Genomic DNA, 20111 nt, shown 5'->3' with positions numbered 1-20111 from the left:
GTGTTTTTCAGGCGTTTTTCATGCGCTTTAGCGTTAAAAAAAGCGCCTGAAAGAAGCTGCAACTGCAATCCCAATGTAAAAGCCCGAGTGCTTTCACACCAAGATCCCTTTCACACTGCAGCGTTTTTCAGGCGCTTTAGCGTTAAAAAAAGCGCCTGAAAGAAGCTGCAACTGCAATCCCAATGTAAAAGCCCGAGTGCTTTCACACTGAGGTGCTGCGCTGTCAAAAAAAGTCCTGCAAGCAGCTTCTTTGCAGCGCTTTTGGAGCGGTGAATACAACGCTCCTAAAACACCCCTTCCCATTGAAATCAATGGGAAGCGCTTGTAAAATGCCAGAAAAACGCCTGAAAAACGCTATTGGCAGCAGCGTTTTGTGGGCACCTTTAACCCTTTATTTGGCCAATAGCAGGGGTTAAAAGCGCCCCATTAACGCTCGAAAAACGCTGGTAAAGCGCTGCTAGTTTAAGCGGCGCTTTACGAGCGTTTTTCGGGCGCTGACATTTCACATTGGGGCTGCAGATGAGGCTTCTTTCAAGCGCTTTACAGGCGTTTTTTTAACGCTAAAGTGCTTGAAAAACGCCTGAAAAACGCCCCAGTGTGAAAGAGGTCTTAAGGGGAACAGCTACCTGGATATCCATTTAATTACATTCTGCTTGTGGTGACCCTCTGTAACGGGGGCTCGCTTGGAGTCGGTAAGGAGCCACTTCATTTGTCTGGTGACGGGAAAGAGCACATTACACTTCTGGAGAGGAAATTTAATTTGTGTGCTTCAAATCCAGTTATTCACATGAAGATTTTCTCACTGGTGTTTGTTTAACCATATGGACACTTTGCATTAATAATTTGTCATATAATTATATGGATGTTATATAGAGTTGATAATTTTTAGTATTAATTTTTTTGTCTTTCATCTTATGCACTTCTCAAGTTTTGGGTGTGTTTAATTTCAGGGGTATATTTTTGTTTTTGGGCTGTTTTTCATTTTTTATCTTTTATATGTTTTTATTTATCACATTAATGACACGTAATTGTGTTTCACTTTATACTAATTTTGTACATTTATGCATTTATAATTGAATGCACCATTTTTTGAGGTGGCTCTAGAGGCATTATATTTGTAGTTTTTTATTCTTTTGTTTAGTACATACATACATCTCATTCACTTTGGGAATTTGAGGTTAGCGCAGTTCTCCTTTTTTCCTTTTGTTTATTTGTGTATTTTTGGTATACATCAGAATTGCAGCTTCCGACCAGTGTTGTTTTTATTCCGTAGCGCAGTTTTTTTCCCCCTTTTTTCCTATGAAAATGATTGGTTGAGGTTCTTAGTTATTTATTCTTAGTTATTTAAACCATTAGTTAAATAAAGAGATACAAATGGCTTAGGTGAAGATCATAATGCATTTTCAGGACCACTGATACAAAAAAATAGTTTTGATATATATTAGGGGTTCCTTTACATTGTAAACTAAACCACAGATTTAACAGCATACAGGCAGACCGCATTTAAGTACACAATGGGACCAGAGCATGTATGTAGTACTTAAAGTGAAGCAATACTTTTTTTTCACTTCTCAATGAATGTACTGGATTGCAATAGTAATTTATAACCGATTACCTAGACAAGCTGGCTGAACCCTGTCACTTATGGTTGGGAGCAGTGCCATGTCAAGCTGACCAATATTTCCTGTAGACGCCAATGTTAAAAACCGGGAGCAGTGCCATGTCAAGCTTCCCAAAATTTCCCATAGACGCCAATGTGTCCATACTCGTGAGGGTGCGTAAAGTGGGGTATGCCTGTACCAATTTTTTAAAATTCAAGGCATACCATGAATTATAACTGTTAGCCCTTGTACACACAGTCAGACATTCCGACTGAAAATTTCCGATCGGACCGTGTTGTCGGATAATCCGACTGTGTGTGGGCTCCAACGGACAAAGTTTTAGAGCTGGGCTTTGTCCGATTGTGTGTAGAGAATTCCGATCGGACAAAGTGCCACACATGCTCAGATCAAATTCCTAGACCAAAGCTATTGGCTACTAGCCTGCACGTAGTCCCATCATAACGAAATAACGTCATCACGTTACGTCCGATCGGATTTCCCGATAACTTTGTCCGACCGTGTGTATGCAACACAAGTTTCGGAAAAAATCTGTCGGACAAAATCCGACAGATTTTGTTGTCGGAATGTCCGACCGTGTGTATGCAACACAAGTTTCGGACAAAATCCGTCGGACAAAATCCGATGGATTTTGTTGTCGGAATGTCCAACTGTGTGTACTTACAGTGTGGGCTTACAGTTACTAGTGTGCTTAAATACACTCTGAACCAAACTGTAAAGCTATTGGATGATGTCATAGCTGATCATGTGTGTAGCACCATCACAACTGCAGAGCAAACAGTGAGAGGTGTGGCTTGCGAGACCTTTCACACTGGCTGGGTTGACTAGTGGCAAGCATCTGTCCACTTCTTACATAGATAGTTATAGCGACCTTGGGAGAGCTATTACTGGAAATTGGCAGCCTCAAGCAATGGAGCCATGGGATCTGCATATGTTGGTGCTTGGAGTGCCAATCCACAGGTTTTTTTGGGGTCACAGAAACTAAGATGACAGTAGCTTTGGTTGTATAGGATAGGTTTAGCTCTGCTTTAAGTGGTATAGTTATTTTCCTATCAAGAGCCCTTAGCAACAGCAATGGTGGCAGGAAGTTATTGATGCTTTATGAAAGTGACAGTTGACAGTTGGTGCTTGGCTGTCTATGAGAAGAATACGAGTGCTGTTATCTGCTCTGTACGGAAAGAGAACTACATCACCATGTAGGACCACCTGGGATTGGGCTTGAAATATATATATATGAGAAACTAAAAGCATTAGGTAAAACACACAGTTAGTATTTGATACCTGATAAAAAGCAAAACATCTTACCTCTATCCCTTGATTACTAAAGGGCCCCAAACTAAACGTGCCTAATACTAGATTCATTGCCTGTTTTGAGAGTGGCAATGGCAAGAACACTATGCCAGTGAGAAAGGAAATATGTGAATAATGCTTACAGCCCATAGTGAGCATTTAGCAATTACAGTGAATGTCGTAAACTGTGGTGAACCATAAATATTGATGACTTTATGACACTGAGTGAGGACAGTTACCCAAAAGCAGTGCAATTGATTTACTAAAGAAGCAGTTGATGCTCACTTTCAAAGTTATTTATCACTTAAGCCGTGTACACACATAGCCGTCTGTCCGACGGACTTAGACTGGCGGACTTCCCGCCAGACTGTCCGTCGGACTTTCCGAACGGGCTACTTGCCCACACACGGCACTTTTTCAGCGGACTAATACGGCGTACTAAGTCCGCCGTACTATCCGCCCTACTTTTGAAATGAACGGACTCGCCCACACACGCGGAGGAAAGTCCGCTCATTTCGAGTGCGTCTCCAGGTAGGCGGAGCCCGCGAAGGATACGTCGCTGGCCCTGCCGCCTGGTATGAACTTAAAGGGGAACCCCCAACGCCTAAAAAAAAATCGGCGTGGGGGTCCCCCCAGGTCCACATCAGACCCTTGTCCGAGCACGCTACCCGGCCGGCCAGGAAAGGGGGGACGAGCGAGCGCCCCCCCCTCCTGAGCCATACCAGGCCATGTGCCCTCAACATGAGGGATGCCTTGGGAAAGGGGGGGCCGCGCGCCCCCCCCCACCCCAAAGCACCTTGTCCCCATGTTGATGAGGACAAGGGCCCCTTCCCGACAACCCTGGCCGTTGGTTGTCGGGGTCTGCGGGCGGGGGGCTTATCGGAATCCGGGAGCCCCCTTTAATAAGGGGGCCCCCGGATACCGGCCCCCCACCCTATGTGAATGAATATGGGGTACAATGTACCCCTACCCATTCACCTGTAAAATAAAGTACAATAAAAAAACACAACACACAAGGGTTAAAATTGTTTATTGCACAGCTCCGGGGGTCTTCTGTCTTCAGGGGTCTTCTCGCCGGACTCCTCCGCTATCTTCTTGTAGCTCTTTTACTAGCGGAGGAGCCCGGCTTTCTTCCTCGCCGCCGCCCTTCTTCCGACTTCGGGGGTCTTGTCCCCCTCTTCGGTTCTTCTGCCGGGCCACCGCGCCTTCTTCTAGCTCTTTTACAGGCGGTGGCCCGGTCTTCTGCCGCCGCCACCGCCGCCTTCCGTTCTTCTGTCCTTTTCTTCTTCTTCTTCTTCTTCTTCAGATGTTGCCTCGCCAAGTCCTCCGCTCACAATGACGGGGACCGGGCACGCGGCGACTTATATAGGGACAAGGGGCGGGGTCTTCGGTTGATGTCACATGGGTTGATGTCACAATAGCGACAGTCCCAGCATCCTCCGGGACTGTGGCATCGTAAGGGGGCGGGGTCACCATGTGATATTAACCCATGTGACATCAACCGAAGACCCCGCCCCTTGTCCCTATATAAGTCGCCGCGTGCCCGGTCCCCGTCATTGTGAGCGGAGGACTCGGCGAGGCAACATCTGAAGAAGAAGAAGAAGAAGAAGAAAAGGACAGAAGAACGGAAGGCGGCGGTGGCGACGGCGGCGGCGGCAGAAGACCGGGCCACCGCCTGTAAAAGAGCTAGAAGAAGGCGCGGTGGCCCGGCAGAAGAACCGAAGAGGGGGACAAGACCCCCGAAGTCGGAAGAAGGGCGGCAGCGAGTAAGAAAGCCGGGCTCCTCCGCTAGTAAAAGAGCTACAAGAAGATAGCGGAGGAGTCCGGCGAGAAGACCCCCGAAGACGGAAGACCCCCGGAGCTGTGCAATAAACTATTTTAACCCTTGTGTGTTGTGTTTTTTTTTGTACTTTATTTTACAGGTGAATGGGTAGGGGTACAATGTACCCCATACTCATTCACATAGGGTGGGGGGCCGGTATCCGGGGGCCCCCTTATTAAAGGGGGCTCCTGGATTCCGATAAGCCCCCCGCCCGCAGACACCGACAACCAACGGCCAGGGTTGTCGGGAAGGGGCCCTTGTCCTCATCAACATGGGGACAAGGTGCTTTGGGGTGGGGTGGCCACGCGGCCCCCCCTTCCCCAAGGCACCCCTCTTGTTGAGGGCACGTGGCCTGGTACGGCTCAGGAGGGGGGGGGGGGGCGCTCGGTCACCCCCCCTTTCCTGGCCGGCCGGGTAGCGTGCTCGGACAAGGGTCTGATGTGGACCTGGGGGGACCCCCACGCCGATTCTTTTCGGCGTTGGGGTTCCCCTTTAAGTCCATACCAGGCGGCGGGGCCAGCGACGTATCCTTCGCGGGCCCCGCCTACCTGGAGACCCGCTCGAAATGAGTGGACTTTTCTCTGGGCGGAAAAAGTCCGCTCATTTCAAAAGTACAGCGGACTGGCATACATACGGCCGGATTGTCTGCCGAAATGCGAGTCCGGCGGGAAGATTGGAGTGTAAAACTACTTTCGAAGTCCGCCGTACTTTCGGGTCAAAAAAGTATGCCGGAGGCTACACAGGGGGGATTGTCCGGCGGACTTGAGTTTGCCGGACTTTTCCACCTGCTTGTTTGATCGTGTGTACGCGGCATTATAGTAGATAATGTGGTGAAAAGGTAAAAATTCACTTTACAATGAATATTCAGTCAATCACAAGAATAATAATAAAAAAAAGAAATACAGGATGTGTGCTTGCACGTGATTAGAGAATCAACATTAGCACAACTTCATGTCATTTACCAAGATAAGTAAAAATTAACTACTTGTTTAACAAATTAGTATCAGCATATCATAATCCCTCCTGAATCTCAGTGGGAAAGGGTTGTAGACACTGGAAAGACATTTAAAAACACCATGGGAACAAACTAAAATTCATTAGGAATTAAAGTCCCACTCTGGCCAGGGATTCTTCTCTTCCAAAACATAACAAACTGTAACCTCCACTATCTCTAACTGATCAATGCACCAATCTAAATAAAAAATAACGTTTTTTTTGTGCTAAATACATGGTCTCCAGATGTGCCAAATCATCTTTCTTCCTTATGGAAAAGCGTGAGGGTCTTCTTCTGATATCTATGTTACTACAAGGGTGTTATAAAATCATTTTACTGGCTTTCCAGGGGTGGAGTCTTCTCAGAATTAGGAATGAGCTGAACACCCCCTGGTTTAGTTTTCACAGAACATCCAAACATGCCAAAAAGTTTTAGGTGTTGGCGGCGCCAGAACACTATAACCCCTCACAGTTATGCTTGTTGGGTGCAGGAAGGGGGCCCTGCTATGAAATATTATATTAAGAATTGTAATTACATGCCCCTGTTAAACAGGGGCAGAAAAATTGGGCCTTAGGCAGTGGTGGTGGTGGTGGTGATGGTGCCACAGCACTGTAACCCCTCACAGCTACGCTTGTTGGGTGCAGGAACGGGCCCTGCTGTGAAATATTTGATCAAAAACTGTAATTACATGCCCCTGTTAAACAGGGGCAGAAAAATTGGGCCTTAGGCATTGGTGGTGGCGCCACAACACTGTAACCCCTCACAGTTATGCTTGGTGGGCACAGGAACGGGCCCTGCTGTGAAATATTTGATCAAAAATTGTAATTACATGCCCCTGTCAAAAAGGGGCAGATAAATTGGGCCTTGGGTGGTGGTTGTGGTGCCACAACACTGTAAACTCTCACAGCTATTCTTGGTGGGCACAGGCATGGGCCCTGCTGTGAAATACTATATCAAGAATTGTAATTATATGCCCCTGTTTAACAGGGGCAGAAAATTTGGCCTTAGGCAGTGGTGCCCAACACTGTAACCCCTCACAGTTACGCTTGTTGGGTGCAGGAACGGGCCCTGCTGTGAAATATTTGATCAAAAATTGTAATTACATGCCCCTGTTAAATAGGGGCAGAAAAATTGGGCTTTGGGTAAACATGTGCAGACTGAAATATTTCGTTTCGGAATTTAGTTTTCGTCCGAAAAATACATTTATTTAGTTACTCCCGAAATTCGTTTTTATTTATTTTGTTTTTCGTTAAAAAATTGCATTCGTCTGAAAATCCAAATGAATTACGGTCGAATCTGTCATTGAAGGCTTATGGTGTCTGTCGGAATGTTTAAAGAAGATTCGACGGAGCAGCGAAACTCACTTATGATGCTGCAATCATACATTCCCGGTCGAATATTTAGACTACAAGCTATAGTAGAATTCTAATGTTGTACGTCTTCTATGGGTTTTTTTAAGGCTATTTGCATTGCACACAGGTCATGTTAGCATTAGCATTAAGAAAAAAAAATGCGTGGGGGTCCCCCGAAATTCCATACCAGGCCCTACCTCCTTTCAACCATTTCAACTCCTTGGGTTTCTGGGGACTGAAAACCATCCTTTGAAGACTGCTGCTGAGTGTTATCCGCTACATCCATGCTAACTCAATCCTCCTCCTCCTTCTCTTCTTCCTGTGTGTTTGGCAGGCCCACAGGAATGCTATCTGGATAAAGGGGGCCTTGAGAGGTAAGGAAGTCCTCCTCTTCCTCCCGCTGTTCTGCCTTATATGCCCTGTCCATTATTCCACAAAGTGTGTGCTCCAACAGGAAGAGAAGAGGCACAGTTACACTGATGCATGCATTGTCACTGCTCACCATCCTCGTGGCCTCCTCAAATGGTGACAAGACAGTGTATGCATCCTTGATCAGTAGCCACTGGCGGGGCGAAAAAAAGCCAAGCTCCCCTGATCTTGCCCTGGTGCCATACTTACACAGGTACTCATTGATGGCTGTGAGTGCAGCCGCTGCAACTTTGCCAACGTTGAGTTCCACCTGGTGGGCATGTCACAAATGAGGCAGTTGGTGGGCAGGTTGCATTCCCTTTGAATGTCAGCCAGCCGAGCAGTGGCATTGTATGACCAGTGAAAATTACCACAGACTTTTCTGTCCTGCCTCAGGAGATCCTGTAAGCCTGGGTACCTGCTCAAGAACCGCTGCACCACCAAATTCCGGACGTGTGCCAAACATGGGACATGGGTCAAGGGTCCCTGTTGGAGGGCAGAGAGAAGGTTGGTGCCATTGTTGCATACAACCATTCCTGGCTGAAGCTGGCATGGAGTCAATCACCTCTGAGCCTGCCCCTACAGAGCTGACAGAATCTCTGCCCCAGTGTGGCTCCTGTCCCCTAATCAGACCAACTAGAGCACCGCATGGCATCTTTTTGCCTGACTACTTGCGTAGGCCCTTGAATGCTTACAGAGCACCGCTGGTTCAGAGGCAAAATCTGCAGAAGTGGCCATAGAGGAAGAAGAGGGGAGGGGTGGAGGAGAGAGCTGTGGCAGAATCACCACTAGCATTTTGGAGGCGTGGTGGTGGAACAAACGCCAACAATACTGAACTCTGTCTTGCATCCTTCCCAGCTGCCAGCAGAGTTACCCAGTGCACCGTGAAGGTAAGGTAACATCCCTGCCCATGCCTGCTGGACCACGAGTCAGTGTTAATATGCATCTTACTGCTGACCGCCCTGTCCAACAAGGCCAAAACATTGCCTTCCACATGCCAGTAGAGAGATGGAATGGCCTTCTGTGAAAAGAAATGGCGTTTTGGAACCTGCCACTGAGGGACAGCACATTCCACAAATTCATGGAAGGGGGCAGAGTCTATCAGCTGAAAAGGCAACAATTGCAGTGCTAGCAATTTGGCCAAGCTAACATTCAGATGCTGAGCATGTGGATGGCTGGGGCCAAATTTATTTTTCCGGTTCAGCAACTGGGGTAGGGAAATTTGCCTGCTAAGATCGGATGGAAATGTACTGATAGCAGATTAGCTGCAAGTACTTGGGACACATATTGCTATACCTTCATTCCTCTCAGGACTGGAGGTATAGTGGGGTTGGAGATACCAGATATGGAGCAAGGAGAAGTCCGTCTTTTTCTTTGATGTGGGTCTTTCAAGTGCTGTTGCCAACAGACTGCATGGGAGGTCGTCATATGTCTGGTCAAGCATGTGGTGCCCAAGCAGCTGCTGCTCTGGACATGCTTTATCCACAACAGCAATGGTGGGATCTGCTGCACACGTGTCAAAAAAGCCAACACCAAGGAAACATGACTGCCAGTATCTAGTCCTTCTTGGGCACCCCCTCTCTCTAGGCTCACGTTACTACCTTCCTCAACCTGGGAACCAACATCGAAGCCTTCTAATCGCTGCGCATCCTCCATCAGCATATACCCGACACTGTGGTCAAATAGTTCGGGGGACATGATGGTGGGGCTATGGAAGGAGTGACTGTGGACAAGGAGCCAGAGGAATAGGCCACTTTGGCAGCTGCATTGGAAATCAAACGACTCTGACCCTGGGTAACAGAGGATGAGGAGGGTGAGAATGGTTTTGTTATGCACTCTTCTGCATATTCTGGCTCAATAACACGGCCAGCACCAGAAAAAAAGGACAACCGTGCCCCACGGCCACCTGCAGAGGATGCACCATGTCCACGACCAGCATTGTTGACTGTCAAAACAGAGCCTGCTTGCCCTCTTTTAGTGGCCTGTGACCTTGGTGGTCTTCCGGACATGATGTATATTTTGTTTGGCAACACCACACTGCACTGTATTGTGTGATGTGTACATCCTCCAGAAAAGTAGTAGCAACTGAACTATGGTTGCACTGTTTTGTGTGCTGTGTACAACACCAGAAAAGTAGGAGCAACTGCACTACAGTTGCACTGTTTTGTGTGCTGTGTACACCACCAGAAAAGTAGGAGCAACTGCACTACAGTTGCACTGTTTTGTGTGCTGTGTACACCACCAGAAAAGTAGTAGCAACTTCACTACAGTTGCACTGTTTTGTGTGCTGTGTACACCACCAGAAAAGTAGGAGCAATTGCACTACGGCTGCACTGTTTTGTGTGCTGTGTACACCACCAGAAAAGCAGGAGCAACTGCACTACGGTTGCACTGTTTTGTGTGCTGTGTACACCACCAGAAAAGCAGGAGCAGCTGCACTACCTGCACTAAGGTTGCACTGTTTTGTGTGCTGTGTACACCACCGGAAAAGTAGTAGAAACTGCAATATGGTTGCACTGCATTGTGTGCTGTGCACACCACCAGAAAAGTAGTAGAAACAGTACACCACAGAATGCACTGTAGATATACACTACACTGGATACTACTAGACTGTTTGTATGTATGTATATATATATATATATATATATGCAGGGCAGGCGCATTCTTTGGCCAATCATCATACAGCAATGCACTGGGATCTCACAGTGCATTATGGGGCGTTCCACAGGCACTCAAATTTCCTGCAAATGCCCCATATTGTTCGATATTCAGCGAACGGCAAATACCCGATGTTCCAGTTGAACTCATGTTCGACCCGAACATCAAGCTCATCCCTACTCAGGATCAAGAAGACTGCAGTGGGCTAAGGAGCACAAGGGGAACAGATGAGGACCCCTTGTGCAGGGACCAGTGGTCTAGTATGTGCCCCAGTGCAGGCACATGCTGTAGTGCTGAATCAACAGTCTCCACTTTAGGAAGAGAAATTGGCAAGGCACACAGAGAGCAGATTCAGTTATTAAAAGACAGCTTTGCAAGCATTTTTGTAAAACTACAATCAATTGACACAGCAGGGAGTTCCCTGCGAGCGTTGCGATGCACAGGGACAGAGAACAGCGCCAAATTCAAAAAGTGAAACACAGACATTACATACAGTATAATGTAATCTTACAGATTACATTGCTTTATGTAATTATTTCACATCCCCTTTGTCCCTAGTGTTCTGTCCTGTGTCCTGCATGCAGTTTTATAATATAAAAACTGTTCTTTATGCCTGGAAACTGGAGATTGTGCATTGCAACCAAAACTGTCCCTTTACATCAAAAATGGTTTTAGACCAGCTAGAAAACAGCAATAATAAATTAGAATCACTCGCAGAATTGAGTGATAGCGATTTGTGTGGAGATCCGTCATCAAATACTGAAAAGCAATGACAGTGACAATTCTGCAACTGAGCAAATTTCAGTGTTTTTGATTTGATTACATTATTGAATAATTTGTATTATTGTTATATTATTATTTGGTATAATTATTTATAGTTATTTATTATATTATAATTTATGATTTCATTTTTCAAACTTTATCATACCCGGGATGTCTATTAGACTCTGGTTTGGACAGATTTAAGTGAGTTAGTCCTAAGAATTACAGGACTACAATATAAAACGCCAAATTTCCATGCAAAATAATGGTACCGCTTTCAGCACCTAAAATCTGAAATTATCATACCGCTAGGTAGGTTAAGAAAATGTGTGGGATCTTTGCTAATGTCCTTTTCTCTATAAAAATTTTACATTTTTCTATCCTTGTAAAATATATTGCGTAATGAAGATGTATTTTAAACCTGTAAATGAACTGGGGAATGAGGATTATTCTTTAAATTACTTTCCCAAAATGTGTCTGGAAAAAGTTTTAGTTTTTCAGACCCACTAAATATTGTTTATATGATTATCACCACATAGAAATGCTGCTTATAGAACATTTACAAAAAATGTATTTATTTTATTTTCAAATGTACCCATGTGGGACAGCTGAATACAAACTAAAGGAGCTGAGAGGTAATATATTTGCTTACATTTTGAATCTTCACTGCCAGAGGAGTAAATAATGATCTCCAGCTCTATTCTTTTTAGAATTAATTTAATTATCGTTATTCATAACGTGAACTTATACTTTGTTACTGTATGAGAGAAAGCTACTTTTACCAACTCACTGCTTCCATTAGCATCCAAATGCTACTAATTATACTTTTTCTCTTAATGGACTAGGCATTCATCAAGGTCTCTAACTTTAATTAATAGGATTAACAACCATCTAGCAAAGACTTTAGCTGTATTTAGGTCATTGAGCAGTCACAGTTTTTTTTTTCTCTAATGAGGGCTTTGCAGTTTATATTTCTGAAGTGATTTGTTTCTTATTTTATGCCAAGGATTATATATTTTCTATGAGAAATGGTAAAATAACATATGCAATATCTGCAATAAATGTAATTCATTTTTTAAGTTTAGAATGGTAAATAATAAAATTATATTATAATAGTATAATAATAAGTAAATGTTTGAGAGCTATCTTCTGATGCAGAAAGTTGAGTACATTTCCCAAAACAGAGAGGCAGATGAACTGTTTATTTTTTTATGAAATAAATCCTTTTTTATCAAGATTATACAAGTAAATAAAGCATCACATAAACTATATTGATCAAAGGTGGACTTTGTGTAGTAAAGCTATGCGTGATATCCAAATGCAGTTTTTATCTAACTATTTGAATAGTTTTTGGCAATTAAAAGGGGGCTTATTCACTAAAACTGGAGAAAAGGAAATGGGTAACAACTATTGTTTGTGCTTTTTTTATTTCTCCAATTTTAAAGCCCAACTCTAGCTAAAACATTTTAATTTGTAAGAAAAGGTTAGAGACTCTGTGAGGGTTTTATTTCCATTTGTATCACTTTTGGTAAGGTTCCCCCAAACTTCATGTCATGACCTGACAGATCCTTACAGAAACTCACAAGTTGAAACATATACAACATTGAGCATCTTGTCAGAGCACATCAGAAAAATCAAGTTGTAAATATGCTATTTATTTGTTGGATTTTTACTAGCGTATATAAAAGCAATACTTTTTTGTTTTGAATAGAGTGGAAAAGGGTTAGGCTTAATCAAATTTTTATTGCGTCTATGTGCTCGCTGAGGGAGTTGTCATCAAAACAAGAGGTGAGGTAAGTCTTTTAATGGGAACACTTGTTCTAAGAACAACTGTTAAAGGGTAGATTACCCATAACTTTGTGGAGAGTTCCTTTGACTTCCTGTTTTGTTCCTGTGGAAATCTCCCCAGTGGAAATAAGAGAGAAAACAAAAATCACCCAGAAGTGTTTTTAACTTATTACTACCGAAAACAATAAAAACATTTGGTTGTGCACATATTTTAAGTACAAGAATCCCTGTGGCTGTACAATTTCATTGGGGCATCCCCTTTTATTATGAACAATATCACTTTGGGTTTTTCCCCCACTTTCCATTGTATCTATCCTCAGACTCTGATTTAATGGGTTTAAAGGGACAAACTTGTTTTAGTGCTTAGGGGTATATATTATTGTATTTGCTGAAGTACATCTTCATGGAAAATGTAAGAAAATAAACATTTTCAATGTATACAAAGAAAGAAAAATGTTGTGATGTCTAGTTTTTACCATTGTTAATATTCTTGTAAAAGGTTTTCAATTTTTTTATTTTATAATAATGACAAATGGTTTTAAGGGTGGACAGGGGTTGAGGGTTGGAGATAAAAGATAATATATGGATGAAGAATATGCCTATTATTTTTGCATATTTTGTTTGCTATGCATCTTTTGGAACTTTGGTAAAATTTGGAACACTGGGGAAACTGACCCATTTTGGTGAAATGCATTGGAGTTTTGTGCAATTTGAAATGAAAGTGGAACTTTAGTCAGAAATGTAAAGCTTAACTAAACCCATCAATTTTACTGTTTCAAGAAACAGGTACATGCTGTGATTGCTAACTGTCACATTGGCTAGTGTAATAACCAATCACATGTACAGCACCATGGCAGTTCACATCAGAGGCTAAAATGGCAGCTTCCTTGCCTGCAAAGCATATGAGAGTTTAGTTCCCCTTTGGGTATTTACAGATTGCTTCCTGGTGGACCCTTTTATATGTATTGCTGTATAATAACAAGTACCTATACTGGTTCAATTCCTGTAGTTCACTCTCTCATTCTGCTCTGCTCTGTGCAGCCTCAGTTATCATCTACTCTCGGCACTTTGCCAAAAATCAGAACAGTGAGGAAATCATTCGAGTCTGATCTACTGACAGCATACCATGTTCTGCTGAGGGGGTGGAGGAAACCTCAGGAATAAGACAACCTGTGTCAAGGTAGTTGAGAAAATGACTAATCTGGTCTTCAGAAAAATGTCAGCCTTGGGCAAAAAAAAGAAAAATAGAAGTAATGCCAGGGGCAATTTACAACACACCCTAATTTTGCTGGCATAATTATTCATGTAGATTGTATGTTGTGTGCTAAAGAACATTTTTTATCATGTAGTTATGAGTAAAGTTTGTGAAATAAATGGATGTATCTATTCACAGAGTGGTACTGTGGATACAAAAATAGTAATAAAGTGCCACGTCCTGATTGCAAATTGAATTTAAATAGAAAAATGGGGGGATTATGGACTTTATAGGCACGATAACAAAGGAATTTTTAGAGAATTGTTTTATTTTATTCAAACATATAACAAATTTAATTGATATTACATTAAAAGCCACAACAATACAATACAATTGGTGATTAGAAAAGCATCTAATGACCATTCCATGATCCAGGAATCTGGTATAGAGACAGAAATGTGATACATCAAAAATTATTCAGTAGTAATGATATGCTTGACATGTTTTGCGTGTAATCACGCTTCTTTTGGAGCTTAAAATGACTGGTGAACAAACAAAGTGAAATCAATCCAATAGTTGTTTTTGAACCCCAGTTTGGGAGACCAAGCAACACCCCAGGACAGAACAATGCATCAAACAGACAAACAAGAAAGATTGTGATCTAAAAAGCGAGCATATCCCTAAGCAACGAACTTTGAATACAGGCAGCAATCACTGAGTTGAAAAGCCAGCCCAGCCATGGGTCATTAAGTGGCACAAGTAGACATTACCTACACTACTTTTGTCACTCTCTAACGCTGTTAACGATTATATCTGATTAAGGCTACCAATCTATTATCTATCTTGGTGGGCATTATTGATCACTGATTCAAACATCTCTAGTTCTATTTAATGACCTTTGGCTGGGCTGGCTTTTCATCCCCTTGCTTAGGGATAGACGCACTTTTTAGATCACACTCTTTCTTGTTTGGATATGAATATGGCAGTTTTTACTTATTTGGCCCCAGCCCAACATAGCACTATCTTTCAAAATCTCCCCCATACTTAGCGTACCTGTTTGATACATAGTTCTGTCCTGGTGTGTTGCTTGTTTTCCCAAACTGGGGTTCAAAAACAACTATTTGACTGATTTTACTTTGTTTGTTCACCTGTCATTTTAAGCTCCAGAAGAATCGTGATTACACGTGAAACATGTCGAGCCTATCACTACTACTAAATCATTTTTGATGTACCGCATTCTGTCTCTAAACCAGATTCCTGGATCATGGAATGTTCATTAGATGCTTTTCTAATCACCAATTGTATCATGGTTATACTACAGTAGCAGTAACATCTGTAGATGACTGTAATGATTTTTTTGTGGTTTTTAATGTAATGTCAATTAAATTTGTTAAATGTTTGAATAAAATGTTTTTTTATCTAAAAATTATTTTGTTATCGTGCCTATAAAGTCCATAGTCCCCCCTTTTTTCTATGAGTAAAGTTAAACTTTAAAGTGTTTTCTGTGGTTTTCAGCAATGCAATGGAATTTAAAAAGGTTGCTGGGGTTTACGGAAGACCTTTTCAACCATCCTTGACCTGTTCTGGTGCCATTCATTAGCCACTTTATTTAGCATTTTTCACAGAAAGATACAAACAAACAAACAAACAGTAACTACAAGTAAAATATTTAACCACTTCCAGCCAATTCTGACACTTTTCTCTACTTTTCTTCTACATGCATAAAACTTTATTATATTGCAAGAAAGCTACTTAGAACCCGCAAACATTTTATATTTTTTAAAAAGAGACCATACAGCATAAAATTGTGGGTGTTGCATAATTTTATGTCACATGGTATTTGCGCAGCAGTTTTTCAAACGCAAACTCTTTGGAAAAAATACACTTTAATTAATTTTATTACTTACTTATCACTTGTAAACAAACCGGTGTCATATCCGGTTCCTTTCTCCCCTCTCTGTGCCGATTGGTACAGTGTGAGAGGATAGTAGAGAGATCAGATGCAGCAGCACTGTGGGCTGGATATGTAGTGCCCACAGCACCGATCTGTGACAATTCCTGCCTCATCCACCCATCCATCCATCCATCCATTCTCAGCCACCCATTCTCATCAATACTCAGCCATCCATGCTCAGCCATCCATCCATCCATCCTCAGCAATATTCATTCATCCATCCATAATCAGCAATACTCATCCATCCATCCATACTCATCCATCCATTCATACTCATCCATCTATCTAGCCATACTCAGCAATACTCATCCATCCATCCATACTCAGCAATACTCATCCATGCTCAGCCATCCATCCATACTCAGCAATACTCATCCATCCATCCATGCTCAGCCACCCCATCCACCCCAGCCATACTCAGCCATACCCAGCCATGCTCAGCCGTACTCAGCCATACCCAGTTGTACTCAGCCATACCCAGCCATACTCAGCCGTACTCAGCCATACCCAGTTGTACTCAGCCATACCCAGCTGTACTCAACTGTACCCAGCTGCACCCAGCTGTACACAGCCGTACCCAGCAGAACTCAGCCGTACCCAGCCTTACTCAGTCATACTCATCCATACCCAGCCGTACCCAGCTGTACCCAGCCCTACTCAACTGTACTCACCCTTAGCCATGTGTACCCAGCCGTACTCAGCCAAACCCAGCCATACCCAGCCATACTCAGCCGTACCCAGCCATACCCAGCCGTACTCAGCCATACCCAGCCATACCCAGCTGTACTCAGCTGTACCCAGACATACTCAGCCCTACCCAGCATACCCAGCCTTACCCAGCTGTAATCAGCCGTAACCAGCTGTAACCAGTCATGCTCAGCTGTACCCGGCCGTACTCAGCCATATTTATTCATTCTCAGCCATCCCCATCCATGGCTCATCCATTCCCATTCATGCTCATCCATGCCACATCAGTTCTCATCCATGCCACATCCATGCCACTACAGTTCCTCACAATAGTGTAATAGGTAGTCAAATAAGATTTGACATTTACGCCCCTAGAATACCTGATGGTTCTCCTGCCTACTCCTCCTGAGTATGGTGATACATGTGGTATCACCGTATTCATACTGGTATGAGTACTCATACTGGTATGAGATACATGGGGTATCACTGTCTATGCCACATCAGTTCTCATCCATGCCACATCCATGCCACTACAGTTCCTCACAATAGTGTAATAGGTAGTCAAATACGATTTGACATTTACGCCCCTGGAATACCTGATGGTTCTCCCTCCTACTCCTCCTGAGTATGGTGATACATGTGGCATCACCATACTCAGGAGGAGTGGGAAAATCTATTTTGGGGTGTAATTCTTGATATGTACATGCTATGTGTTAGAAATATTGTATAAATAGACAACTTTGTGTAAAAAAAATGCATTTTCATTTTCTTTACACATTTTCCAAAAACTTGTAGAAAAAAATGACATGTTCAAAAGACTCATCATGCCTCATAGATTATACATTGGGTTTTTCTCTTTCCAAAATGGGGTCAGTTTTGGGGCGTTTCCATTGTCCTGGTGCTCCAGGGCCTTCAAAAATGTAAGAGGTAGTCAAGAAATTATATGTGTAATTTATGTTCCAAGAACGCCTGATGGTGCTCCCTGCATGTTGCACCTCTGTATGCAGCCACACATGTGGTATTGTCGTACTCAGAAGGAGTAGCAGAATGTGTTTTGTGTGTAATTTTGGATATGCATATGCTGTGTGAGAGAAATAACCTGCTAATATAATAATTTTGTGAAAATAAAGAGAAAAACATCTTGATTTTGCAAAGAATTGTGGGAAAAAATTACAGCTTCAAAAAACTTGTCATGCCTCTTACTAAATACATTGGAATGTCTACTTTTCAAAAAGGGGTCATATGGGGGGTATTTGTACTTTCCTGGCTTGTTAGGGTCTCAAGAAATTAGATTGGTACTTCAGGAGTGATCAATTTTCAGAGAATGGCACCATAGCTTGTGGACTCATTAACTTTCACAAAAAACAAATAATATACACCAATTTGGGTTATTTTTTACCAAAGATGTGTAGCAGTATATATTTTGGCTAAAATTTATGAAGAAAATTACTAGTTTGCAAAATTTTATAACAGAAGCAAAGGAAAATTATTTTTTTAAGAATTTTTGGTCTTTTTTCTTTTATAGCACAAAAAATTAAAAAAACAGCGGTGATTAAATGCCACCACAAGAAAGCTCTATTTGTGTGGGAAAAGAAGGACAAAAATGTCATATAGGTACAGTGTTGCATGAGTGAATAATTGTCATTCAAAATGTGAGAGAACCGAAAACTGAAAATTGGTCTGGTTAGGAAGGGTATTTAAGTGCCCAGTGGTTAAGTGGTTAAAAGGCTTTCCAGGTTACCAGTTTAGGGTTACACAGGAGGTCTTGAGATAGAATGATTCCTCTCACTTTGACATTCAGGGCAAAGCCTCACATGTGTGGTGTAATCGTTGCAAATAATTGAAGAACTCTGGACGGCCGCACTCCAAGATAAATTCAAATGCCTTTTATTCGTGAAGCAGAATCACACAGCAAAGCAACATTAGCTATTGTTGCTTTGCTGTGACCCACTTTTGTGTGATTCTGCTTCACGAATAAAAGGCATTTGAATTTATCTTGGAGTACGGCCATCCAGAGTTCTTCAATTATTTGCAACAAGTATATGCCGTGCCTGCACCTGGGTTTCTCCATTCCTGGAGGGTAGGGATGAACCGAACACCCCCCGGTTCGGTTCGCACCAGAACTTTCGAACGGACCCCAAATTCATACGAACGTTAGAACCCCATTGAAGTCTATGGGACTCGAACGTTCGAAATTAAAAGTGCTAATTTTAACGGCTAATATGCAAGATATTGTCCTAAAAAGGGTTTGGGGACCTGGCTCCTGCCCCAGGGGACATGGGTCAATGCAAAAAAAAGTTTTAAAAACGCCCGTTTTGGCGGGAGCACTGATTTTAATGATGAATAAAGTGGAAAAAAAAGTGAAATATTCCTTTAAATATGGTGCCTGGGGGGTGTCTGTGAAGTGCCACGTGTTTCCCGTGTTTAGAACAGTCCTTGCACAAAATGACATTTAACGGAAATAACGTCATTTAAAGCTGCTTGCGGTTTTAATGTTATATCTGGTTCCTGCAATATGGTTGAAAATCATTGAGAAAAATGGCATGGGTAGCCCTCCCTGCCCATTACCAGCCCCTTTGGGTCTTGTACGCATATTAAGGGGAACCCCGTGCCCATATTAAAAAAAGGAAATGCGTGTGGCCCCCAGGCCCTATATACTCAGAACAGCAGTATACAGGCGGTGCAAACAAGACAGGGACTGTGTAGGTTTGTTGTGTTAAGTTGAATCTGTTTGTAATTTTCAACTGGTACATTTTTAAAGTGTAGCTCCAGTCAAAAAAAAAATTTTAAGCTTTTTGGAAAACATAGGGAAGGGTTATCACCCCTGTATAATTTGTTTTGTCGTCCATCTTTTTTCATCTCACTTGCTGTTGTCTCCTTCCGTTTGCAAGTAGGAGATGTTTGTAAGTTGGATGTTTGAAAGTAGGGGCCTGCCCTATATGCTCTGCAGAAATGGCGGAACAAGGTGTTGGTTTTGCCACAACATTGTAAGCCCTGAAAGTGACTCTTGGTGGGCGCTGGAGCGCCCTGCTGTGAACAATTATATCAAGAATTGTAATTACATGCCATTGTTGAACAGTGGTAGAAAAATTGACCTTTGGTGGTTGTGGTGCTGGTGCCACAACACTATAAGTCCTCACAGTTACTCTGGGTGGGCACAGGAACGGGCCCTCCTGTGAAATATTATATCAAGAATTGTAATTACAGAAAAATTGGGCCTTAGGCACTGGTGCTGGTGCCACGACACTGCAACCTCTCCCATATACTCTAGTTTTATTGCAGGAATTAGCCCTGCTGCAAAGCATTGCATCAAAAATTGTACTTAAACGCCCCTGTTAAACAGGGACAGAAAAATTGGGCTGATGGCATCACCCAGAAACAGAAATGTTCTTCCAACATATCATTGGAGGAGGAAGAGGATAGACAATCAACATAACAGGACAGTCACTCAGCATCAGCATAGGCAGTCTTGAAGGGATGTGATATTTCCCAAAAAATTATTCGGTTACATCAGCTTCAGGTGCTTGGTAGCTGTGCGTGATCCAAGACTGATTCATCTTGATGAAGGTCAGTCGATCAACT

This window comes from Lithobates pipiens, unplaced genomic scaffold (assembly GCF_037356315.1).
Source record: "Lithobates pipiens isolate NorthernLeopardFrog02 unplaced genomic scaffold, aLitPip1_a1.2 Scaffold_18, whole genome shotgun sequence".
NCBI lineage: Eukaryota > Metazoa > Chordata > Amphibia > Anura > Ranidae > Lithobates > Lithobates pipiens.
The sequence above is the reverse complement of the archived record's forward strand: the minus strand, read 5'-3'. Positions refer to the sequence as shown.